The following is a 27,225-nucleotide window of genomic DNA, read 5'->3' as shown; positions in this document are numbered from 1 at the left end:
CATAACCCGCAGGTAACCTCCTACCAGCGTACATAAGGCAAGACCAACTACAGGTCTATAAATAACCGCTACCCAACTACCAGGGCGTTGATCCAACAGGACTAGCCATCACTTAACTATCCATTCCTCTAGGATACTAAGCTAACAGAGCATAACATCATAACATTATCCTATCTACCAAGATACTAGCAAGCATATCATCACATAAGCATAACAAGCTCTAAACAACAATTCAAAGGGCCGGCCTTGGTGCCTTAGACCCTTGAGTACAGTGAGGATAACTCACCTGAAATGAAGAACCGAACCACGGAAACACACACCCGAAGCACTGCTCCAAACTCCAACACCTATTGCCATCAATGGACCATTGACATAAATAACCAATTACCATAACACCCTTGAAGGTCAAAGTCAAAGTCCAGGCCAAAGTCAAACTTCCTGACTGACCCTACTCGCCGAGTCAACCCGTTGACTCGTCGAGTCCTTATACTCTGAAAACTCTTAGAACACGACTCAACTCGCCGAGTCACCCCAAGACTCGTCGAGTCCAATGATCTCCGAGTCCCATCCTGTCCAACTCACTGAGTCACCCCTCGACTCACTGATCTGCGTCTTAACCAGAAGAGGTTAGAGGTAATGCGACCTGACTCGCCGAGTCCAAGAACAGACTCGCCGAGTCCAAGGCAATCTTCAATAGACTCGCCGAGTTGTTCTTCAACTCGCCGAGTCCATGCACATGTTCATACAACTCGTCGAGTACACCCATGTGACTCGCCGAGTCTCTCCAGTTCTCAATCCATACAGAGGCTTTTCGAGCCATGCAGGGGCTGCAATGCATAGATCCACTCTTCTACATTCTAACCCTTACATAAAGTTGCAAACTTTACGTGAAACCAAGGAGAAATAGGCCCAAAACACTCTAGGGCTAGGGTTCATGACAAAGGGGCTTTACCAACAACTCTTAGACAGAAGCTTTATGACATTTTGGACCATCACAAGCCTAGATCTGAAGTAGCAACCTAAGATCTAAGCCTCTAACTCGAAATATCTCACAATCATACCAAAAATGCCCCAAATCTCAAATGATAAAAGATCTAGATGCAAAAGAGCCCAAGCAACAGATTATTACCTCTAATATAAGCTCCAACTGAAGTAGATCCCAGATCTACACCACTCCTTTGCAGCAAGCCTCTTGATCTTTAAGCCCCTTTCCAAGATTTTCTCCTCCAAAGCTCTACTCTCTCTATTAATGGAAGCTCACTTGATTCTAGGGTTTTTGGATCTCAAAAGGGTAGCAAAGAGGCTGAGGGTGGGTTATAATGTGCTTTATATAGGGCACAACCCCCGGGATTAGGGTTTTCTCTCTTCAGCATCAACTCGTCGAGTCCAAGCCACCGACTCGGCGAGTTGGCCACTTAAACCGCGATAGAATCCCGCTCCGACTCGGCGAGTAAGCGGACCTACTCGTCGAGTCCCTTTCCTAAATTTACACTTTTGGCCCTTCATTGAACAATTGAAATTTGGGGTGTTATAACTCTCCCCCACTTAAATTAGGCTTCGTCCTCGAAGCCTACTGTAGTATACGCCTCAGAACAAACCCCTTGCACTGCAGACTCCGACTTCTCAATCAACTCATGCTCATACAAACCCTACTTCTGCATCTCTCTTAAAATGGCTTATTGTCACGTGGCATCCTTGCCACTACTCCAAGCCGATCATCGGCCTTTCAACTCAATAGCACCACGAATTAACCACGAATCACCCGATAATACTAACCCTTCATATCAGAGACACGCTTCCGCGCCCTACAACGCTAGATTCCACAAAAACCCTCTGAGCTCTGCTAAGAAACTAATCCATCTTCCTTCGCCCAAAATTGGCGATAACCCTGATAACTTGCAACCTGGAACGAATCCTGTTCCACCCTCTGGTTCTATCCCTTACGCTCTGACAGGATGCTGCATCCTTCAGCTCCCATAACCCATCAACCAACCATATCGCGTAACCACTCATACCTGGCCCAATCAGCCTCGGGCTGGAATACCAGGCACGCCTATAACGGGTCCAGTCATCCCTAGGATGGTATACCCTCGCATCCTCATATATGTTTAGCCCAATCAACCCTCGGGTTGGAATACCAAACACACCAGGTCCAATCAATCATAGGGTCCGGTCATCCTCATGATGGAATACCCCAGATTGGGATACCTCCACATACATAACTCAAACCTACAACCATACTCGGGACCAAGGACCTTGTCCTTGCGTCACCCTCGAACCTTTCGGTTCGCACAACTGAGTGTAACCCACTCATACCTCCCTATCACGATCTCTAGGTCCTTGACCTCCGACTGTAATATCCTTATACAGTCCTCATCACCGGTCCAGACTGCTCCCGAGTCTGTTAACCTGCTATCTCACTTTCCTCTGTCCAAACCTCCAATCTGGAGCCACTATCCCCCTTCCTCTTCTAAGGAGACTGAAAACATGTCTACGCATCATCCAACATTGCCACAACGACAGATCCTCGCTATACATCACCCCTTAGTGGTGCTCACCGCTATCTCATAACATGCATACATACTCAGAGACTGATCGCATAACCAGCAACCCATACATAGCCTGCCGCATTTCCTCGACATCTCCACCATCCGGGGACAACCCCACTAGCCGCTATCTCATAACACCATCCTCACTACTGGTTCAAAGATCCACGACACTTGCAAAGCCCTTACTATAACTGAACCGCCTTATCGCACCATCCCAATAACCAACATTCAAACCGCGTCAGACAACCTTCTACAACCAGCGGCTCATTCGAGAATTTCCAATTCTCCCCCACTTAGGGCACTAACCACCATCAACTGGCGGCGAGGCTGGCACGCTGCTCAATCGAACCCTACTAATACACCGAACTTCAAGGAACCTAAGTTCCTGCTGAAAGTTCCCGAATTCCCGAACCATAACCTTCCTTTCTCACGAATTTCACATCGGATACTAACCCTCTAAAAAAACCCTCAATGCTAACTCTTCTCTAACACATACAACACTTTAATATCTCCTGCAAGAAACAACATCTCATAACCACAACATAAACAAAAGAAGGCAGAAAAACATACCGGCTGACACCTTTGGCGCTGACCTGATCTCCTCGGTCACAAGCTGATAAGCACGCCCTGGAGCCTTCGGAGGCTCTGCTCGACCTTGACCTCCGTCAGTAAGTCTCAAAGTGGCTGGCGCTGGGGCCTGCACTGACCTGGCAACCAGCAGAGGACAATGGGCCTTCATATGGCCCACCTGATCACAATTATAACAAAGTCGGACTCCTGCAGCTGGAGTCGACTGCCTACAATCTCTGGCTATGTGGCCCTCCTTGCCACACTTGTGGCATCCCGAAGAAGAACGACAACTTCTCTCGTGCACCTTGCCGCACTCCCCGCAAGTGCGACTCCTCTGACCTCCCTGTCGATAATCAGCGGGCCTCATCCGCTTCGGTGCAGGCTGCGACTGTAACCGGGCTTGCCTCTGCTCTCTCAACTGGAGCTCAATCTCTAACTCGCGCCGCCTGGCGGCCTCCTGCAACTCCAACAAGGTACTACACCTCTGCGTGGATACGAACTGCCTGATGTTCGTCTTGAGCATGCTCAGATATCGAGTCATCTGAGCCTGCTCCGAAGCAAACTCAGGGCAAAACATCGCCCTCTTCGTGAACATCTTGGTGATCTCTGTCACCGACTCAGAATCCTGCTTCAGCTCCAAAAACTCCTGAGCCAATCTCTCCCGCTCCACCCGCGGAACATAACGAGTACTGAACATGTCTCGGAACTGGTCCCAAGTAACCGCAGCTCTCTGCGCATCAGAATACAATCCCGTGGTCAACCACCACCAATCCTTCGCCCCGAGCCTCAACAGGTTCAGAGCACACCTCACCCTCTGATCAACAGGGCATGAACATGTGAAGAAACATCCCTCCACATCTGACAACCATCTCATAGCTACAATCGGATCCTGAACTCCATCAAAAGTAGGGGGCTTCGTATTGTCAAAATCCCGATACTGAAAGCCCCGACTGGCTCCTCCCCCTGCCGCTGCCACAGCCGTTGCGGCTGCCGCGGCCGCTGTCTCTGCCAGAGCTGCATAGCGCTCATCAAAATACTCAACCATGGCGGTCTTGATCGGCCCAAACAGTTCTGGTAACTCGACCCGGAACATAGCAGCAACCTCCTCATGCAGGATCTCCCGAATCCTAGCATCCAACTCATCCGTCCTCATCTGACCAATAACCTCGGGTGGTGCTGATCCATCCTGACCACCCTCTCCCGATCCCGAACCGGATCCTGACTCGAAACGTCTCGCAGCCGCCATACTGAAAAAAAACCACAAGAACCTCAGATACCTCGCATAACCACCGCGAACTAACCTCTAACCAACAACCTAGGGGTTGTGACTTCCTTGACACGCGTATGGGTCCTGTGCTTTCAGTAGTACGGGCCCATACTACCTTCCACACCTACCCATATTTGTCTCAAGTATCACCACAACGCCCTAAGCACAAACATACATAGCGAGCACTCAATCCTCACCCCTAGAGGAATATCGAATATCTCATATCAAGAAAACCCTAGGCTAGCAGGCATCACAAATCAGACAATTCTATCATGCAATTCCTGAAGATCCCTAGCCTAGTACTAGCATGCTGTTCTAACATATCACATAAACAAATAACTTGTATGGTATTTTGGGGTAACTTACTGGCTCCGGCTGATCGTACCCTCTGCGTCCTCCCTTACTTATTTTGAAAACCATTTGAAAACTATTTTTTGAAAATCTCCCCTAGATTTGAGACTAGATTCACACGAATGTTCCTCCAATTCACTCAAACCAAGGCTCTGATACCAACTTGTAACGACCAAAAATTCCAACCAATTTAAAACATTTTATTTCATTCAAAAACCATTAAGTTCATACATCTTGTTTTCAAAATAGTTTAAACATCAGAGTATCCCCCAGAACCATATCACATAAATCATAAAACATGAGGAGCGGTACGATCACGCCTTTGCCTTGCCACGATCTCCTAAAGCACATGAAACAATAAACCACAACTGTAAGCCCGAAAGCTTAGTGAGTTCCCCCAAAGCACCCATACACACATAAACATACGCATACAGCAAATAACAACATACTATGGGTCCAAACAACCTTCCGGTTGGAATACCCCTGGCCCTCAACCATCGGGTTGGAATGGCTACATACTACGAGCCCAATCATCCTACCGGGATGGAATACTCTCGGCCCACAACCATCGGGTTGGAATGCCCATACACCTATACGGACAACAATAACTACTATGGGTCCAATCATCTCGCAAGATGGAATACCCCGGGCCCCTCAACCATCGGGTTGGAATGCCAACATACTATGAGTCCAATCATCCTACCGGGATGGAATACTCCTGGCCCACAACCATCGGGTTGGAATGCCCCACTTCCTATACATACAACAACTATTACTATGGGTCCAATCATCCCTCAAGATGGAATACCCCAGGCCCCTCAACCATCGGGTTGGAATGCCCACCTACTACGAGTCCAATCATCCTACCTGGATGGAATACTCCTGGCCCACAACCATCGGGTTGAAATGCCCCCTACACTAGCAAACATGCACATATAATAGGCAACCACATAACACTCTACAGAACCAACATACTAGGGCCCTATCATCTTACCGGGATGGAATACCCTCTGCTACTGCTCAACATACATAACCCGCAGGTAACCTCCTACCAGCGTACATAAGGCAAGACCAACTACAGGTCTATAAATAACCACTACCCAACTACCAGGGCGCTGATCCAACAGAACTAGCCATCACTTAACTATCCATTCCTCTAGGATACTAAGCTAACAGAGCATAACATCATAACATTATCATATCTACCAAGATACTAGCAAGCATATCATCACATAAGCATAACAAGCTCTAAACAACAATTCAAAGGGACGGCCTTGGTGCCTTAGACCCTTGAGTACAGTGAGGATAACTCACCTGAAATGAAGAACCGAACCACGGAAACACACACTCGAAGCACTGCTCCAAACTCCAACACCTATTGCCATCAATGGACCATTTACATAAATAACCAATTACCATAACACCCTTGAAGGTCAAAGTCAAAGTCCAGGCCAAAGTCAAACTTCCTGACTGACCCTACTCGCCGAGTCAACCCGTTGACTCGTCGAGTCCTTATACTCTGAAAACTCTTAGAACACGACTCAACTTGCCGAGTCACCCCAAGACTCGTCGAGTCCAACGATCTCCGAGTCCCATCCTGTCCAACTCACTGATCTGCGTCTTAACCAAAAGAGGTTAGGGGTAATGCGACCTGACTCGCCGAGTCCAAGGCAATCTTCAACAGACTCGCCGAGTTGTTCTTCAACTCGCCGAGTCCATGCACATGTTCATACAACTCGTCGAGTACACCCATGTGACTCGCCGAGTCTCTCCAGTTCTCAATCCATATAGAGGCTTTTCGAGCCATGCAGGGGCTCCAATCCATAGATCCACTCTTCTACATTCTAACCCTTACATAAAGTTGCAAACTTTACGTGAAACCAAGGAGATATAGGCCCAAAACACTCTAGGGCTAGGGTTCATGACAAAGGGGCTTTACCAACAACTCTTAGACAGAAGCTTTATGACATTTTGGACCATCACAAGCCTAGATCTGAAGTAGCAACCTCAGATCTAAGCCTCTAACTCGAAATAGCTCACAATCATACCACAAATGCCCCAAATCTCAAATGATAAAAGATCTAGATGCAAAAGAGCCCAAGCAACAGATTATTACCTCCAATATAAGCTCCAACTGAAGTAGATCCCGGATCTACACCACTCCTTTGCAGCAAGCCTCTTGATCTTCAAGCCCCTTTCCAAGATATTCTCCTCCAAAGCTCTATTCTCTCTATTAATGGAAGCTCACTCGATTCTAGGGTTTCTGGATCTCAAAAGGGTAGCAAAGAGGCTGAGGGTGGGCTATAATGTGCTTTATATAGGGCACAACCCCCAGGATTAGGGTTTTCTCTCTTCAGCACCAACTCGTCGAGTCCAAGCCGCCGACTCGGCGAGTTGGCCACTTAAACCGCGATAGAATCCCGCTCCGACTCGGCGAGTAAGCAGACCTACTCGTCGAGTCCCTTTCCTAAATTTACACTTTTGGCCCTTCATTGAACAATTGAAATTTAGGGTGTTACATTTGGTTTGTTAAAAGACATTTGAGGCATCACACTTAAGGTGCTAGGCTCTTGAAAGACCAATTCCTACAAGCTACAACAAAGAGGTAATCTTCTAACTTACTTTTATGATTCATATGTCAAATTGTATGCTAGTTGTAGGTTTCAAGCTTTGGAAAATTTTGTTGCATGTATAACTAGAGAAAACTTAGATCCAAAGCTATTAGGGTTGTATGTGCACCATAGGAGTGTTATAGTACCTAAAACCCAATAGTGATATTAGAGGCATGGGTAGTTTTCTGTTATAGATGCATTTGTTTATTGTCCAAAGTAGAAAAAATTGCATTTTTTGCACTATGCCAGGGTGAACTCGCCGAGTCCACATATGAAATCGACGAGTTCATCATGAACTCGACGAGTCCATGCCTTGAGTCGACAAGTTGGGCAGTCTGTTTTCAGATTTTCGGGGTTTTTTGGCCTCAATTGGATTAGAATCATTACCACAATGTAACATCCCAAATTTCAAGACCAAAAATTTCATTTTTGATATAACAATTTAGAAAACATTTATAAGAAAACATAATTGAGTCATATCATTTCATAAAACCATAATCTCATGTCTCAAAATCATATCATAAAAATAGTAACAATGTCAGAGTACAATCCCAAGAAATCTCATAGTGCGGAAATCCTGCGTGTGTGTGATGTGCCGCTACCGCGCCGACTCCTTCCCCTTCGCTGAAGAGGTACCTGAAACAAAGCTAAAAACTGTAAGCACGAAGCGTAGTGAGTTCCCCCATCATACCACATACCATACAATCACATGACATACATACTGCCAGGCATATTTGGGTGCCCGACCTACCCCTTCGGTCCTCTCGACCGGTAACCTTGCCTAGCATATCTGGGTGCTGGCCTACCCCTTCGGTCCTCTCGACCGGTCTCGGGGGATTATCTCACCCCATACTACTACCACATATCATCATATAATCATAATCTGTCTAGCATAGTTGGGTACTAAACTACCCCCTTCGGCCCTATCGGCCGGTAACTTGGGGACTATCTCCTCCTATTGCTACGATCACATAACATCATAACATGCTAACACATAAACATATCAAGTAGCAATAAACACAAAAAATTATCACAAAGACAATTGTCTAACATACACTCCTACTGGTGGGTCGGCATTGTGGCCGTAGACCCACCGCTACTAAAAGGTAACTCACCTCGATGTCGCGTAGTGTCTGCACAATCCTTGGTACGGAAATCCTCTCGTCTCAACTCCTCAATCCCTACACAACAACCCTCCTTGATTACTAATCCGTACCCACAACCCTCCTTTACAAGGGTCAACTGAAGTCCAGGTCAAGGTCAAAGTCAACGTCAACTTTGGTCAAAGTCAACATCCAGTTGACTTGACTCGCCGAGTTGGTCCACCAACTCGTCGAGTCCCTATTCTTTCAAAATGATACAACCCCCCGAATCTACTCGTCGAGTCTAGCAAGAACTCGACTATTTCACCTTCAACCATAACATCGAGACCATCTTCAACCGACTCGCCGAGTTCATCCTTGAACTCGTCGAGTTCATCTTCATCATATGAATGTGTCCAGTCTATAACTCACCGAGTTCTATGAACAACTCGTCGAGTCCGTCTATATGAGTTGGGAGATTGCCTTGGACTCGCCGAGTTTGTTCATACACTCGCCGAGTCCCATGATTTCCAGGTCCATAATCACGTCCATCTTGTTGAGTCCCCTTCTAGACTCAACCAGATTCCTCAGAAACAGAAAAGGTTGGGGAACCAATACCCGACTCGTCGAGTCCCATGAACGACTCGCCGAGTCCCCTAAAGTCCATATCCATAAACTCAATTTCTGTTGAGCTCATCTCATCCAAAGGGTAGATATGACCTCCTAGGGTCGATATAACACGTAAAGTCACAAACTTTACGTCCATGCATGGGTCTTTAAGCTCAAAAGACCCAAAAATGAGGTCTACAAGATGCATGGGGCTCTCATGGCCATAAAGTTGGCACCTTTATGCCATGAGAACCCTCTAAGGTTCAAGATCTAAAGCCATTACTCTACATTACACTCTAAATGCGAAATGGCTTAGAAATACCCCAAAGATGTCAAGATCCAAGCCCTAAAGTAGATCTAACAAATAAGAAGTCAAGGTTGGAGCTTTTTACCTCCAACAAGTTGGAAATGCAACCAAATCTCTGGATCTACTGACTTCCTCTTGAATCTCCAAGTCTTTCCTTCCTTGTTCAAACTTCAAATCACAAAGAATGGCACAAAATAGCTCAAGAACACTCAAAAGTTGATTAGGGTTTCGTGAATAGGGTTTGGAGGTGATGGAGGCTGGGTGGAGGCCTCATAAAGTGTTTAAATAGGGTGCAAACCATCAAATTTAGGGTTTCACTCAGACAGATCCTACTCGCCGAGTCGATCTCCCGACTCGTCGAGTAGGTCACTTACCCCACCCCCCCTGATCCGAAGTCGAACCTACTCAACGAGTTGGGCCTCAAACTCGCCGAGTCCCAGTGTAAAATATGAAGTTTTGCTTGAATTTAAATATGTACCTGAAACCGGGTGTTACACACAAACTGTTTTGTATCATAAAATCTGTTTTTCTGATATGGTAGTGATTATTCTCATCCAATTAAAAGATAAATTGTCAAATTTTAAGATAATTACTAGTTTATATGATAAAGCTAATTATTTGTAATTTTTGATTTGAAATTATCTTACTACAAGAATTGTATTATGATCAAATTGGTAAAAGATAAAAATAGTTATTTTATAAGTTTATAATTTGATCTAAATGTTTTTGGAGTTACAAAACTTGTCATCAATTTTGGAACTCAAAGGTTTTTCAAGAGTTACAAATTTTGTCATCAAATTTGGAACTCAAAAGTTTTTTAAAGGAGTTACAAATAAATTGATCTTAATGTTTTTGAAGAGTTCCATATGTTATGAACTTGAAAACTCTCATCTTCATAAAACAAATTAACTCCTTAAGTTATGGAGTTCAAAAGTTTTTTCAAGAATTACAAAACCTGCCCTCATGTTTTAAAAGTTGAAAAGTCTCAATTAAGAAACATTGAATTCTAAAACATCTAGTAATTGAAAGATTTCAAAAAATGCAACTCTTGGGTTCATAACTTAAAAATTAATTAAATAGTTTTAATTTTGAATTTTTAATAACCTAGATGATTTGAATAGTTCAATTAACTCTTATGGACTTTATTAATAGTTAATTGAATATTTTATTAGAAGAGTATTATTAAATCCATAATCATATGGTTTAAGTTTAATTAAATTAAGAGTATAATTTATTAATTAAACCATCAAGTATTTTAAAAGTTTAAAATACACTCTTATACTATATAAAATTAAAAGTTTAATATATTATATATGTATAATTAAAAAGTCAGTCTTACCGTTAGTAGGCCTCGTTCACGAAGTCGGTCTATAAGGGGGGTATAAGGATACTGCCTATAAAATGGTGGTTTAATGGGTGTCCACTCTCACCCACCGCTTCCTTGACTAGTGCAGGGTCGTTAGCCGAACGGGTAGGATAGGACACAAACTTCCATTAAAAGTATAATGAAATATAAAGTAACTAAACACTTATAAATTCCCAATCTTAGTTACTTTAGGAAAATGTGAAAATGGTGCTATTCCATGAAATTGCACTTTGCACCGTGTTAAGTCGTTAGTGGAGCGTGTGTGGTTAACCGGCACACTAATTTGGGACTGACAATGTGTGACAAAAGGTAGCTTGATGTTAATCATGGATCAATGGAGCGTGTGTGGTTAACCGACACATTGATTAGGTGATTTGTAACATTAAGTGTACCAAGCTAATTTGCATGGTTATTCACACCTTGTTTGTGATCCTCGGCATCCCAGTCACAAACTTGAAGGGCATAATCGAGATTTAAACATGTCATTGAAAAGTTCAATGAATCTCAAAGAATCTAGGAATTTCAATTCATTTAAAACCTAAAATTCATTTTCGTTTTTCATGGTGGAAATTGGTAAATCGTCATTTACCTACCTTCAAATATTTTGAAATTGGATTACGACATCCCTCTTCCGAATTATGAAATATTGTGTTGGGTCCTAGGCTTAATATTTCATTTTGGGTGTTATATTAAGGACTTAAATCAACTAAACTTGAATTTCTCCCTTGTAGATGTCTATTACTGACAACTATGGTCTTCCCGAATCTTTTGGAAAAAACTTTCCACGTGAAGAGGATATTCCTAAATATCATACTTCACTTCCTCCACCTCCTCCAATAATTCTCCCTAACCCACATGTTCGAAGACTTGAAAAGTTCAAGATCACTCAAGCCCTATTAGCAAGCAAACATGAAGATGGAAAGTCTGTATGTGCTAACGTCTTGGACATGAAGTTGCATATTGACAGGCTGGAAATGTTGGGTGTCGTGTTCCTAAGGAAGCTGGGTGTTGACTTGGTTCTTCATTCACTACCTAAGTCATATAGTAAGTTCATTAAAGATTACTATATGACAGACCGCGACATGTCCCTTATCGATCTTACCTATTTGCTAATTGTTGCCGAATCAACAATGATTTGGCGCACTGGTAAAGCAAATTTGATTGGAAGATCTATTTCCCAAACTTCCCTGGACAATGACAATGGAAACATTGGAAGTCCAGAAAAGATTTCTCTTTCCAAGGGAAAGGGAAAGGCTAAGTCTGAGATTGTCCCGTGTACCATTCCAAAAGAGTCTGTTTGCTTCTACTGTCAAGAGATGGGGCATTGGAAGCGAAGCTGCCCTGATTACCTGAGAAATCTAGGATATGGTAAAATTAAATTGTATGATTTTACTTCAGGTAAGCGCAATTATCTAACTCTATTAAGTTCCTATTTGGAGATTCCTAATACATGATGTGATAAGATTACATTTTGAAGTTTTGTAGGATCGAAGAAGAGAAATGAAGCTTCAAGAAAGAGCAGGCTGAGTCTGGTCGCGAAGAAATGGATTTCGATCGCATGGTTCGATGATCAGATTTTTGAGCTGCTGTTAGGAGTTATGATAGATTGCTTAGAAATGTGTAGTAACATGGTTTTCATTTGTGATTGCATTGTAAGGAAAAGTTTTTCCGCAAATTTTTATAAATAAAGAAATTTTTTGTTTTATCTTATTTATATTTCCTTGTAATGGCATTTGTGAAATTTGATGTTTTTATATTTCTATTTTTAGCAATATGGATTTGATTCTTTCGTTTGTGGTATTGTCTAAATTTACCAAATAAGGAAAGATTCTCATCACCAAGTTTCAATTGGAAATAAACTTGGAATCATGCAACTTGTATTGTGTGATGAATGAGAACCTTCATCTTTGGGAAATTAAGACTAATTCCTTGTTCACATGCATATGTGAGTCAAGTAAAGGACTAGGGGATCTAGTACACACTGTTGTGTACTGATCAGGTCCACCACAAAGAACAATAAGACTATTCGTTATGATTTACTAAAAGTTTGGTAAATATGGTTATGCTTACAAGATTAAGTGTGATTCTGAATCATTGAAAAGTTTCAATGTATAGCAGAACGAATAAAAGGAATCAAACAGGCAGAAAGATTAAAAGTTTCTCCAATCTGAAAGGAAAAGAGAATACTTTGGTATCATGTTTTATGATCATTTTAATGATTATGAAAAATCATATCACAATTGATCCTCTAAAGGACACCTTAGTGCATTTGTATGGCTAAGAAGAGGAATCGTGAATTGTTGAAATGGTTAAATCAATTAAGGAGAGTCATACTTCGTTCCGAAATCGAGTCTTGGAGTCATTCTCCAAGATTGTAACTTGAGTGACATATCTTAAGTATGTTTATAACACATTTGAAATTGGTAAGTTGTGATGTCTTGGATAAGACAAAGACCAACTAAGACCAATTGTGTAAAGTTTTTTCTTGATAAGAACCGCACTAACTCTTGAATAGTTGTTGTTAAGTAATGTTTCTTGACAAAGAGAATCTTATATGTCAAGAGGTTAGTGGGAGTCTTAAAGATCTTGAAAAGTTTCAAGAATTAATCAAGGGTAAACCCATTGTTAATCACTAGCACATGACTTGAGGTTTGTAACCTATCGTGTTGACATATTCTTATTTTTATGCCCTTTCCAGTTGGTTGACTATGCATGTGAGTTCTATGAGTACTCAATTGTTTTCATAACAACTTGGAAGCAATGGTAGGCCCTCGTGTTACCAAGTGGCAATAAATTAAGATTGAACAAGTTCAATCCATATGAGTTTAGATTTGTCACTAACCTTGTCTTGTGATTATGGTTATGACAAATTCACATGGATAGGAACACATACACCATAAAATCTAAGTGACATAAGGTTTCTCTCCAATTCATGAAAATGATTGTGAGGAAACGCTTTCACTAAGTAGATTTTAAGGAGATAGCATTTGTGATATTTGCATTCTCAAATTCGATTATGATTACGACATCCCTCTTCATAGTTCGAATTGTGAGAAATGGCAAAAGGTCTAAACATTTGAGACTTATTGCTGTAAGTTCTAAAATTGTTTAGACACACATGTGAGCTATCTAAGGAAAGGTGTATGAGTTTGAGAAGCCTAGATAAAGTCTTATCGAAGCATCTTGTATCAGAAATCTGAACTTTGGTAAGAAAGTCAACAAGTATTGATTTCTAGAAGTCCAACTTATTTCTGGATACATGACAAAGCTAGTGGGAGCATAAGTGTTATGTTAGTAAGATAATAATTATCATGCTAGCGGGAGCATAATTATTATGGTAAGTTTTGCGAGTTACCAATGTTAATTATAAAAAACAAAGGTTTCAATTCGCAAAGTTGCAGGGTTTGAAAAGTTGTTTTTCTATAATTAAGGGAGATGAACTTATACTTCATTTCAATTCTAAAAGTTTAGATTGAGATTTTAATCAAATTTAGTCAATGACATATATGAATGTTATGTTGAAAAGATTCGACATAAGGAAATTCTATATATGGAAATGTTATAGCAAGAGACTGGTAAAGTATCAGGTATGTATGTAAGACATTATGAATCGTGTCCCATATGCTTCGGATATAGGATCGATTGCATTTGCTATAATATTCTCGTGTTCTAATTTTCCAAATCCCTAAGGCATTAAGAGGGATAAAGAACCAGTTATGACTAAAGTTATTAAACAAATGTCAAGGACGATCTGGGGTTCGCTAAGGATTGGTTGCAGGTGCTTTATAATGAATCTGAAAGATAACCTTTCAAAATTTCAGTCCAAAGCTGATGAAGGGATATTCTTGGGATATTCACATAACTCAGTTGCATATTGGGTGTTGAATAAGCGAACAAGGAAGATTGAAGAAACTTTCAATCTAACATTCGATGATCATTATGTCAAACGTGTCGAAAAGACTTTTAAAGATAAGCCTATCATTACAGAATCAAATGATAAGTTAGTAATTACTAATTCTTTCGATTTTGATTATGATTTATTTTTTGGTGTTCCTGATAGGGCAATAGATGCAGAAATTCATGCTGATGATAATCAGATTCCTGAAGTATTGAAACATTCAGATGGTTCGACAGTAACTAGGGAAGATGATATTTCCCATTCTACAAGTAACTCTCCAATACATATCGAAAGTCATCCAGTGTTGCAAGGTGATCAAGTCGAGGGGGAGCATAGACATTGGACTGCTGATGTCGAGGGGGAGCATGGACAATCGAATGTTGATGTCGAGGGGGAGCATAACAATCTCAATCCAATTGTTGAGGGGGAGCAAAATGGATTTATACCTAATACTTCAAATACACAAACTGATGTTTTTCATGATATGTCTGATAATGTGTTTGATGCAGGTGAAGGTTCTGAAACTGATGAAATGTTCAAAGATGCACCTTTGGATTTCGACCTTGCATATCCACCACTGGACAGACGGACACAAAATCATCCTAAAGAACAAGTTCTGGGTGATCCTCAAGCTGGAGTTTTGACAAGAGCTCAGCTTCGTGCAAAGAATGAGGTATTAAACGTACATCAAGAATATTCCATGTTTAATGTTTTTATTTCGAAATTCCAACCGAAAACAGTTAAAGCTGCTTTGGTATTTTCCTGATTGGATTGTTTCCATGCAATCTGAACTTGATGAATTCGAAAGAAACAAGGTTTGACAACTAGTTCCAAAACCTGATGATGTCTCGGTTATAGGCTTAAAATGGATTTTTAAAAATAAAACTGACAAAGAAGGAAATGTGGTTCCTAACAAAGCAAGGTTGGGTGTTAAGGGATATTCGCAACAAGAAGGTATTGACTATGATGAAACCTTTGCCCCTGTCGCGAGACTCGAGGCTGCTCGAATATTTCTTGCTTATGCAACACACAAGCACTTCGACGTTTATTAAATGGATGTCAAGTGCACTTTTTTTAATGGTGTATTAGAAGACACTGTGTATGTTGAACAACCACCAGGTTTCGTAGATGATAAATACCCTGATCATTGCTATATTCTCGATAAAGCTGTTTATGGCTTAAAATTAGCACCTCGAATATGGTATGAAACTCTTACCAATTTCTTGAAACTCTTTAAATTTAAACAATGATCTGTTGATCTGACTCTATTTCAAAAGAAAGTGGGCGATCATTTGATCCTCATTTAAATTTGCGTAGGTGATATTATTTTTGGTTCGACTGATCCTTCATTGTCTAGAGAATTTGAGCATATGATGAAAAGTCAATTCGAGATGAGTATGATGGGTAAGATCAATAATTTTCTGAGATTGAATATTCGTCAGAGCAGGGATGGAATTTTCATCAATCAAGAGAAGTACTCTCGTAAATTGCTTGGGAAATTTGGCATGACGAATAGTTCAAAATTGAAAGTACCAATGGCTATTGGCACGCGCTTAGGACCTTCGTTGGACAAGCCTGCTGTCGATATTACATTGTACATGAGCATGATCGGTTCGTTACTTTACTTAACTACTAGTAGACCTGATATTATGTTCGTTGTATCAATTGTGCCAGGTATCAGTCGAATCCCAGGGAACCCCATCTAACAACTATGAAGAATATCTTTGGATATCTCAAAGGAACTGTGTCGTTGGGATTATGGTACCCTTCGAAGACTGGTTTCTTCATTCAGACATTTTCAGATGCAGACATTGGTGGGTGTCAACTCGACAGGAAAAGCACTACTGGTGGATGTCAATTTTTTGATGGGAAGATTGTTAGCTGGAAATCGAAGAAACAAACCTGTGTTTCGATTTCCACAACAGAAGTAGAATATGTTGCTGCTACAGCTTGCACTTCTTAGGTCATATGGATACAAAATCAACTTCATGATTATGCAATCAACATGAAAAAGATACCCTTGTATTGCGATTCATAAAGTGCAATACACATCTTCCATAATCCGGTGCAACATTCGAAGAACAAGCATATCGCACTTCGATATCATTTTATCAAAGATCATGTCTAGGATGGAAATATAAAGCTCACTTTGGGAAGACGACGGATCAACTTGCTGACATTTTTACAAAGCCTTTAGATGAGAAATCTTTTCTAAGGATCTTGTCTGGATTAGGAATGCTCGATGCAAATGATGTTCCAAGCTTGTCTTCATCGTGAAATAACAAGGACTCGAAATATCGTTGAAGGATTCAGAAGTTACTGTTCACTATTCAGCGTTCGACCCCCTTCGCTTTCGAAATCTCTCTGAATGGTTCAGATCCTACTTCGTTGTCTGAGAAGTCTTATTGTTTTGAAGCACCATACCTAGATGCCGATACTCTTCACTTTGATTGTTTGGTAACATTTTATTGTTTTTATAAATCAAAAATACCAAAAAGATTTTATTTCTTTTTCATTTAAAAAACACCAAAAACTCCAAAAATATATATATATTTTTAAATTTGTCTTTAAATTTTCAAAAAAAAATTCCAAAAAGATGTTCTTATTTTTGTCTTTTCATTTAAAAAAAATCCAAAAATATTTTTCTTTTGTTGTTTTGTGTGTTTAACGATTTTTTGTGTAGTTCTCAATCGATACATTATGGTGGTTATTGCTTCGTAACTGGGGGACATGTATCATTTCGAATCTTTGCACTAGTTAGGTGTCCCTAGAAGCATGCTACTGTATGTCGACCTAAGCCTCATAGACTCAATGTGTTTCGAAGCCTTAATGGATCACTCACTACGAGGGTTCCTTCCCAATCAGGTTATATTCACATTAGTCGATGAGCTACCTTTCTCTTCTCATTTTGAGTTAAGAGATTTCTGCTATGTCAATATCATTCGGAGGGGTACATTATGTTTCTTAAGCAATCTTTTTCATGAACTTAATTCTTCACGATTCACACACTTCACTTGCGTATCCTCGACATCTCTGGTAGAAACCAATTAGAATGTAGATACTGCAAAAATCTATGTTCATGATCCAGATTCATGAGTCCGTGATGATGGTGAAACCCAAAATTCCCAACTGATAAAGGAATTGATGGTGAACTTTCAGTCCAAGATTTTCATGAAACATTTGTTTCAGTACCTTTCTTCGATATTCAAAATCGTATTCCTTTCGTTTTGCGTGATCTTGATAAAATGATCTTTACCCAAGACATTTTTTCCCAACAGGATCCGATACTTATTTTTTTTTTTGGAATATGATTTCTGTCTGAATATCAGTTCGACCTTTTGTCACTTACAAATTTATCTCATCTTAGCTTGTCACTGACTACACTGGCCATACAAGTAATTTTGATCATTGAATTCACACTTATGTTAAGTTGTGATCATGAACAAAATTGAGCCGACCTTCAAAGCCTTTATAAAAGAAGCCGTTCGATACTCATTTACGAGTATTCGATTGTAATTCACGGGATACCACACAAGCAGTTCGGTATCTCTCTTGATATTGAATGAAGTGATCTTTGCCCGTGATCCATCTGCTTTTACATCAAATACTTATTTGGTGTTACTATTCACACATTTTTATATTTTGATTCCCGCTATATCTTTGGCACACTTTTGCACAGAAATCATCGAGGTCTTGGGTAATACCAACTCAAACCTAGATTTCGCAAGTCTGGCTATGATTTTGCTTCTCATCCCAAAAGTGAATGACCCCTGCCTCAAAATGAAGGTCAAGTGACGGTTCTTATCCTCTTGGGGCAAATGAACAGTTGGTTGGATGTGACGGTTTGGTTACTTCACGGTTTTCCAAGAAAAGTGTTGATTACTTTTCATACGTGGCGACTTTTACATCAACTGGCCCATTATCCCATATTCCACGTGTCAGAATTTCATTTGGTGGCTATTTCAAATTCAAATTGTGTACTAAGCATATAAGGAATTTGGGGGTTCCACTCAAAATTTTACGCATCCTGGTTGCATATTTTCCCCAAAATCTACTTTCCTTATACTTATCTTTTCACACAATTCTCCAATACCTTAACAATGGCGGCACAAACTGGTAATGTTGATCCATCACAAAAATTACTGATGAAGCTTCATATTAACCTCTATTGAAGATTCAAAGTTCCAATTATCGAGTTCAACCAGACGTTTCCAAATACCCAAAAGAGCTACAAATGTTGATCGTTTCTCTTAATCACTACGTGCTCTCAACGGTCATGACTTCTTCTTTTTCTATGCCCATGACCTGGTTATCATTGGCTGCTTCTACTGCTGTGTTCAATAAAACCTCAAAATTCGTGATGTTTCAGATTACAAACAACAAGAAGTATAAGCTCATGAAGAAACACTTTGCACAGATCATGAAACTTCCAATCACCGGTCCGTTTTATGAAGTGACGAATGACCTGGTGATACATATGTTCAATGAGATGGGTCATCAACCCCCACTTACCGGAATCAGTCAATTTAAGAAGTCTTCTTTTTAATTGTATCTGGAATTTTCTATTTGGGATTTTTCTTTGTTGTCTCACAGGTCGAAGTATTGGTCTTTACAAAGCCAAGTTGGAGATATATGCTTTGATTGTTGGGATATACTATTATTTAAATGTGGATTATGTTATACAGTTATGGGAGGAGTTCGGGACTGGTATCTCACACACCAATGTTGCGAATGGTGTTTCTTGTGCTAGATACTGGAGTTTGATTCTACAAGAGGTGTATGAGAAAGAAGGAATTCTTGTTCCATCTGATGTTCCAAAAGCAAAGTACTCAATCTATCAACATCCGAAAAGTGTTGAAGATGATCCCGTCATTTTTCCTTCAGTAGCATAAATTCCTGATGCCATGCTTCAGAAGGTGGATCCCAGTAATTCAGTTCTTGTTAATTATCTGACAATAGTTAACCCTGATGTGTAAATATGGGTTTTGTTGCCCAAAGGAATTGAAGGTAATTCGAAACGAGGTAAAGGGTCAAAGAAATCTACAAAGGTTGTACCACTTAAGTCTGATCATGTACCACTAGAAAAGGAGTTTACAAAGTCTGTTCAAGATCCTATTGTTCTAGAAACTAAAAGGAAGTGGTTCCTTTGAAGATAGGTGTTCTTAAAAGAACGAAGAAGCCAGCACACAGACCTCTTCATTCACCAGAAAGGCCTATAGTTGAAGAAGTTCCTAAGAAGTCTCTTTCTTCACCAAAGGAGGATTCTGTCTCGAAAATCAAGAAGATTCGAAAACCCCAGCTAAATCGAAGGGGTGTGGTTATTCGATAAATTCCTGCTCCTGTTTCTCCTGCTTCAAAGAAACGAAGAGCACATGCCATGGTAAAGAATATCAAAAAGAAGAAGAGGCAGTTGGAAGATTCTCTTGACGAAGTTGTTCAGGAGACTGATTTTGAAGACGGGAGTGATCAATCACCACTTCTCACTGAAAATATTGGTTTCACATCACCTCAAAGGGATTCCCCAGTCAATTCGACTTTCGAGGCGACAAGAAATTTTGGTGGCTCTGTGAAAGTATCTCATACGGACACAACCACTAATTTGGGTGATCCTTCTACTCCTTCCATCCCTGAGCAAACAATTGTCATACCACCCTAAGTTTCGATGGCTAAATTTGTTTCGGAGGAGGTTCAAACTTTAGGCATCCATATGCACATATCTCATATGGACACAAATGTCAATAAGGGTAATGGGATGTCGACTTTCGAAGCTCAAGGTAATCCTTCTGTTGCCACTTCATCAGTCCAATTTCTATTATTTTATCATCCACAATCGAAACTACCCTCATCGCCACTTCTACTATCTTACCACCATTTTCTACACCCATTCCCATTTCGTTACCCGCTTCAACCATATCACCTACATATAACACCATCATGAATCAACCCAATTACTTCTCTTTTCTCTTCTCAATCCAATGAGGGTGACAAGTCAGTTCCTGAAGAAAATATTGATGAAGATGATGTGATGGTATCTTTTGCTGATATCCAGTTCGATCCTGAGGAGGACAACATTCCCGATCATATGCTTATGTCAGGAAATCATTTTAAATTTTAAATCACAAGTTAAACTCCTTATTACAGATTTAGGCTGACACAGGAGGTCGAAATAATGTTTATGGGATCGAGGTTGGTATCCTTCTTAAATCACAAGAGCATAGGTTGAAGTTAGCTATGGCGAATCTTGAACGTCAACAGGAAGATCAATTGAAGCTTCATGCTTCTAATTTTGAGTATGAGGTAAAGAAGCTTCGATACGTAGCAAAAGAAAGGGATATTCTCTTTGTTGAAGAAGTGCAAAAGGTTCAGGAGTCTGTTAATGTTAAAGTGGTAGAGCTCAAATATGAAATGTCGACAGAGGTTGACAAACTTGATCAGAATTATTCAACTCTTCAAACCAAGGTTGATGTCATTGCTGATGCTGTCAAGAAGGTTGTGGAGTATTTCACTTCACTTTCTACTACGGTTGATTCCAAAATAGAGTCTGATTTGAAAGTGTTTGCCAAATTGGAAGAATTTTTGGTGAGCTTGACAGAGTCAGTTTCGAAGCTTGATTCTTCTCCAAAATCATCTATTTCTCAGGAGTCTTTGTCTCAAATGTTTTCTTCTCTACAGAATACTCTGAAGGCCGAACTTGCTCCTCTTCTAAAGTTTGTGGATATAATGCCAACAGATGTCCCACCTGTTAAAACAAGGGTGCAAGGGGGAGAACAAGGGGTTGGCTCTTTAAATGATCCTTCTCAAGGAAAGATCATAGGGAAGGTGATTTCTACACAAATATCAACTTTTCTTTCTATCTCTATGATGACAACCTCAACCACTATGATTTCGAAGCCTTTAACCAAATGTATAGTCATTAGTTCATATGTGGGAGGTTCGAGCTCAAAATATCCACCATCAAAGGAAGAAATTGATAATAAAGGGAAGGGTATCAAGATCATTCCTTCTAAAGAAGTCAAAAAGAAAGCTTTGGAGAAAGAGATTGAAAAAGAAAAGCAGATCAACAGCATCTTGAGACAGAGACAAGGTGATCCTCCAGGTCTGGAAAAAGGAGATCTGTAACATCCCAACAATCGAGGGTAAAAATTTCATTTTTAATATATATAGATTCAACATCCATTTACATTTACCCAACATTAAGGTATTCCAAATTAAAACAATTATCAGAGTAATTCCCAAAATCATAAGTTGCGGAAAAACATAAGTGTGTGCGCTGCGATCAAGTCTGGCCCTTCCCTTTCGAACCGGAAGTACCTGAATCCATAAACCACAAAATGTAAGCACAAAGCTTAGTGACTTCCCCAAAATACCACATACCATACATAACCGTGAGCCAAACATATCAGACATACCCAACCAATCAATAAAAGTGCTATATGCCAACCATAGTCTTGCCATTATGCCACGAGCCACCTCGTGGTCTTCCTTGCCAGGCCGGGGGCCACAACCCTGGGTCTTACAGACAAGTGTCAGGAGCCACCTCCGGGTCTTCCATGCAAGCATCACAAAGACAACTAGCATACAATCTACACTACTTAAATAATTAACTTCCAGAGTTTAGACTCTGGTCTTGCATACAGTTTGCCAGGAGCCGCCTCCTGGTCTTTCATACAAACTATCAAGGGTTACCCCCGGGTCTTCCTACAATACATAAACCTAATGGGTTGGTATTGGTGCCTTCGACCCATAGAACAATGAGGAGACTCACCCCGAATGCAAAAGTTCACTGAAAGAAATCCCTAGCTGCTGCCCTGACGATTCCTCAGGGCTATCAATACCAAGATAACACCCAATTAGCAATTGGGTTCCAAACTATGATCCATAAACCATACTTAGGGTAAAATGACTATTTTACCCTAACCCAACTCGAACCAAAAATGAGGCACAATTCCAAAAACCATAAAGGCCCAAAACCAAAAGTTCCACAAAGGCCCACTAATGGCCAAATTTTCCAAATTAGGCCCAACCCATATGGGCCTTATCCTAAATCCCAAAAATTCCCTTTAGTCTAATAGTTGATCTCAGATGGCCCAAAAGGCCCAAAGCCCAAATAGGTAGCCCAAAACCGAAATTACACCACAAGGCCCAAATCAACAAGACCCACATCCAAAGTTAAGTCCAAGCTCAACCACTAAAAACTCCACTAATCAAAAAAACGCACGACGTCCAAGGGCTGAACGCACAACGTTAGTCGCCGGAGAAATTGATGGTGACTCAAGACGGAACGCGCTGTGTTCCCAGGGGCTACGCACGAAGTTCAAGGCTAAGTTCCAAATTCTCATTCTAAGGACTTAATCCATTAAGTCTAACACATAGAACCCCTGAATAGTCCCATAACAGTGACTTAACCTATAAAGTCGAAGGCTTTAAGCCTTTGCCTGACTTAAAGAAGCCTAACACCAAGGATGAACCCCAAAGGTCAAAATCACCCCAAAATGTCTTAATAACTTCTTAATACCTTAAGACCTCAATCCAAACTTCCAGGTCTGATTTCAAGGGACTTCTTAAGTCATAAAGTTTCCAACTTTATGACTTAACATAACTCAATGGGACCCAAATCAAAACCCTAAGTCCCAAACTTCATCAAATGACTACCAAATCATGCAATGAAGGTTTATACCCATCAAAATCAAAACTTTATGACTCCATAACCTCAACAAGTACCAAATATGAAGCTCAAAGGTTCTGGAGTAACTTCTACTCACAAGAACCACCTCAAAGGGACCAAAACCATAACCAAATACCACTTAGCTAGATCTACATGAAAGAGTTGTCAAGGTTGAGACTTTATACCTCCATACGATAGATCTAGGTGCACAAAGCCTGGATCCAAAAGCTCCAAGTCAAGCAATGACTCTTCAAGAAGTTCCTTCTTCTTCCTCAAGCACCAAAAACACACATAAATCACTTTGAAGCTCAAGAATCACTCAAATGGAGGCTAGAGTTTTGTTCTTAGGGTTAAAGAGGATGGAGGTTGAAGGAAATGAGGGTTGGAGGTGAGTTAAGGTCTTTAAATAAGGTCCAACTCCCTAATTTAGGGTTTTAATATGGCCTGACAAATGCAGCGCGTTCCCTAGGGGAACGTATGGCGTTCCAAAATGCACTCGTGTCCAAATTCCCGTGTACGCCATGCGTACCTCCCTTGTATGCCATACGTACCCGCTTTGGCCTAACACCCCTCTAACTTCAAATGATCATAACGTTTGCATCCCTTATCCGTTTTCGACGTTCTTTATATCCACGAAAAGGTAACGAGAAGCCCTACACTTCTATAAAATTTATTTAGTCTGAAAACCAACCTAAATTAAATCCAAAATTCATAAAAGACCGAATTATCAAATTACGATTATACCCTTGACCTCCGAAGACACAATCGAACACTTGGATCACTTAAACCATAACACCCACACCCGAAAACGGCCAAATTCTTCGTTCTCTAAGTCCCTAAGCCTCATGACCACTGAAGATTGGATCACAGCCCCAAATAAAGAAGCAAATCCGAAACCGAGTGTTACAAGATCCAACCAAGCAATATTGTTACGAGACAATTGAATAGATTGTTTCTTCAGGAGAGATGTATGATTTTAAGAAAATACCGAAGAAGATTTATGAGATAGAGAATTCAGACTTCAACCAACTAGATTTTCCCATCAACCATATGATGTTTATCTCTTCACAATATCAATTGGTGGACAAGTTTGATGACAAGGAGGAATACAAGAGACTTAAGTTGAGATTTCATGCTGTCCTTGGGAAGGAGGCAGATGTCTGGTCCTTAGTAAAAATTGTGAAAGTTATGAGTGTTTCCAAGGATGATTTATTCGAAGGGTTGTTACAGAACTTCCGTTATCAGGTGGTTCGAGCTAACAACGTTGCTTGTGACTTCTTGGTGGCAGATTTTCCTTTGATGAATCTCAATGATCTCATCTGTGTTGCGAAGATCTTGAGTAGTGTTGATGTGTCGAAACTTCAAGTCAATAGCAAAGAAGATTTCTTGATAGGTTTTGCTCATATCAAGCTATTCATAGACAATTACTACAATTGTCTAGCCTTGACTGATGTGGAGCTTGCTTTAGCAATGGGAAGACAAGTGACAGTTCTCTAATCATTGTTGAAAGGTCAAGGAAATCTGAAGAATTTTGAAGATGGAGAAATTTGTGTTAAGCCTCTGGGAGTTGTATTTGTTGGGAAAAAAAATCAGAAGATCACAGAGTTTTTGTTCAAAGAGAAAGATGTTGAGAGATATACAAATTCGCAGTACACGGGTCTCCTTGTTCGTCTTAACAATTGCAAAAGGAATACAAATTGTGATAAAGCTGAGATTCGCAACACGATTATATGGTACATAGAGATTCGAAGAGTACTTCATCAAGCAACGAATATGATAATGACTTAAGATTCGACATTTCTCACAAAGGGGAGAATGTTGGGTTCGAAATATGTTGTGAGATGTCAAAGTGTCTTTTGTCATGTTTAGTGTCAAAGTATGTTTTCATGTATTCGTTGTATGTATTTCATAAGGGTATTTTAGAGTTCGAAGTTTCATTGTCTTAGCCCTTATGTATTTTTTGTGCTTCTGTTAACTCTTATAAATAGGGGTATGTATAAAAGATAGGGTAATTTTGTGAACCGAAGAACACTTTACTCTCTCATCTTGTATACTCATTCAGAAGCAATAAAGAGCCAAACATATTATATTTACATTTTGTGTTCTTGATTCAATTCATACTTTGATTTCATTTCATTTACTCGATTCATACGAACTTCAGCATGAGACGAAATAACTTAACCCTTAAGTTCACATGCAACCTATTTGGATCTAAGTTTTCTCTATTGATAACAATAATCTATGAATATCAAGAACCCTAAGGAAGCCCTCTAATTATCGAAAATAACAAGGGACTAGGGTTTACATACCTCTTGATTATTATAGTAAATAATCAATGCAATTCCTTTCTTCAAATGTCTTGGAAAGCAAGTAACAAAATCTTAATGCCTCTAATGGTTTGCACCCAAACCCTAGCAATTATAACACTTGAGGAGAGAGGAGAGAGAGAGTTGAAATTTCGGCTATTCCTTTGGTAGAAGTGATGGACGAAAATGAGGAGTCGAGGGGCTCTATTTATAGCTGATACAAAGAGCCTTGAAAATCTTAATTCGAATATTATATTAATATTTCAAATTAGGTAATTATCAAACTCTTAATTATCCTTAAGGAATATTACAGAAACGCTAATTTATCCCTCAAAACCGTCCACGGTTTGGGAAGGTTCTGGAATACCTTCTTGTTCAACTATTAAACAATTACAGTTTAAGTCCTTGCACATTTAATTAATCCAATTAATCCCACAATTAATTTCTAATTAATTATTAGTTAAATAATACTATTTCTAATTAATATATTAATCTCGTAATATATTAACAAATTATTCATTGCTATTTAGTAATCATATAATAAATCAATAAACCAACCTCTCTCTCTAGAAGTCATTCTAATCAATTAGTAGTTTCGTGTGCAAGCCAAAAAGAATTTTGTTTTTAATTCAAGTATATACTAATTTAGTTATTTATTAATCCAACAATTATTCTATCATGTTGAAAATTGTTATGCTTTATAGTGGTGAGCAGATGGTCGTTGAAACTACATCAAACTACATTAAAAAAATAAAATGAGTATCATATAATTTTAATACTGTAACGGTTCTCACATTTGAATGACAAATTAGTGTAAACATCATCATATTTCTAAGTGCAAATAGCATAATACAACAATATACACACTATTATAGTGAAAATGAAAATCGTATGGAGTTGTATTGTCATAGTTGAATGGCCGAGTAGCTTTAAGATCATGATATTACTAAGTGAAAAATGCATAATACAACAATGTACTCACTACTGGAATGAAAATGGGTGCTTTTGTAAAAAAAATATGTCGACAATATCTGTCTCCTACGCATTGTGACAAAAAAAAAATGAAAGTTTTCCTGTTTTCTAGTAGTGATTTATGCAATTGTCATTTGAATAAGAAAAAAAAAATGGTAATGTTTTACAACATTCACAGAATTCAAATAAAGCAAATTTTGGATGGGTCCAATTTTTTTTAATAGTTCGTAATAATTCTAAACGGGATCTTTGGGTCAAAATTATTTGTTTAGATATAATTCTATTAACATGGATTACTTTTGTATTATTTTTTTACCAAGTTCTAAGTAAAACATAACATTTGGGTCTAAAAACTCATGCACACAGTAATTAACGTAGGCGAAATAAAGTTCATTGGTCCTATAAATTCATATAGAAAACAATTAAAAAAAAACGGTACCACTACCCAATTTAATGGCCAAATAAAAGTGATTTTAGAAAGTATCCTAGCTTATACATAATGTTTATTGATTTTGGGCCTTCTCTTTTAAATTCTTTAGTTCTTAGTTGCTTCGAGATGGGATTGACTTTATTGTCTCGTGGTCTTCTTACACAGTTGGTGGGACCGTGGATGTTTGTGTTGATGGAAAGCTTAGAACGGTTAGAAATGCAATTAAGGTTGGGCGTCGCAG

General features: G+C 39.7%; 1 long non-coding RNA gene across 1 annotated transcript; it reads right to left on the bottom strand.

Annotated features, from left to right (window-relative positions):
- Positions 1-7,790: 7,790 nt before the first annotated feature.
- On the bottom strand, positions 7,791-9,400 carry LOC145124400 (uncharacterized). Its single transcript, XR_013715613.1, has 2 exons — positions 8,465-9,400; positions 7,791-7,985 (listed from the first exon to the last, which is right to left on the bottom strand). It is a non-coding gene; the product is annotated as an uncharacterized LOC145124400 (long non-coding RNA).
- Between the last annotated feature and the right edge of the window lie 17,825 nt (positions 9,401-27,225).

This window comes from Lactuca virosa, chromosome 7, assembly GCF_052849685.1.
Source record: "Lactuca virosa cultivar CGN04683 chromosome 7, Lactuca_virosa_CGN04683_v6, whole genome shotgun sequence".
Classification (NCBI taxonomy): Eukaryota; Viridiplantae; Streptophyta; class Magnoliopsida; order Asterales; family Asteraceae; genus Lactuca; species Lactuca virosa.
The sequence above is the reverse complement of the archived record's forward strand: the minus strand, read 5'-3'. Positions and strand labels throughout refer to the sequence as shown.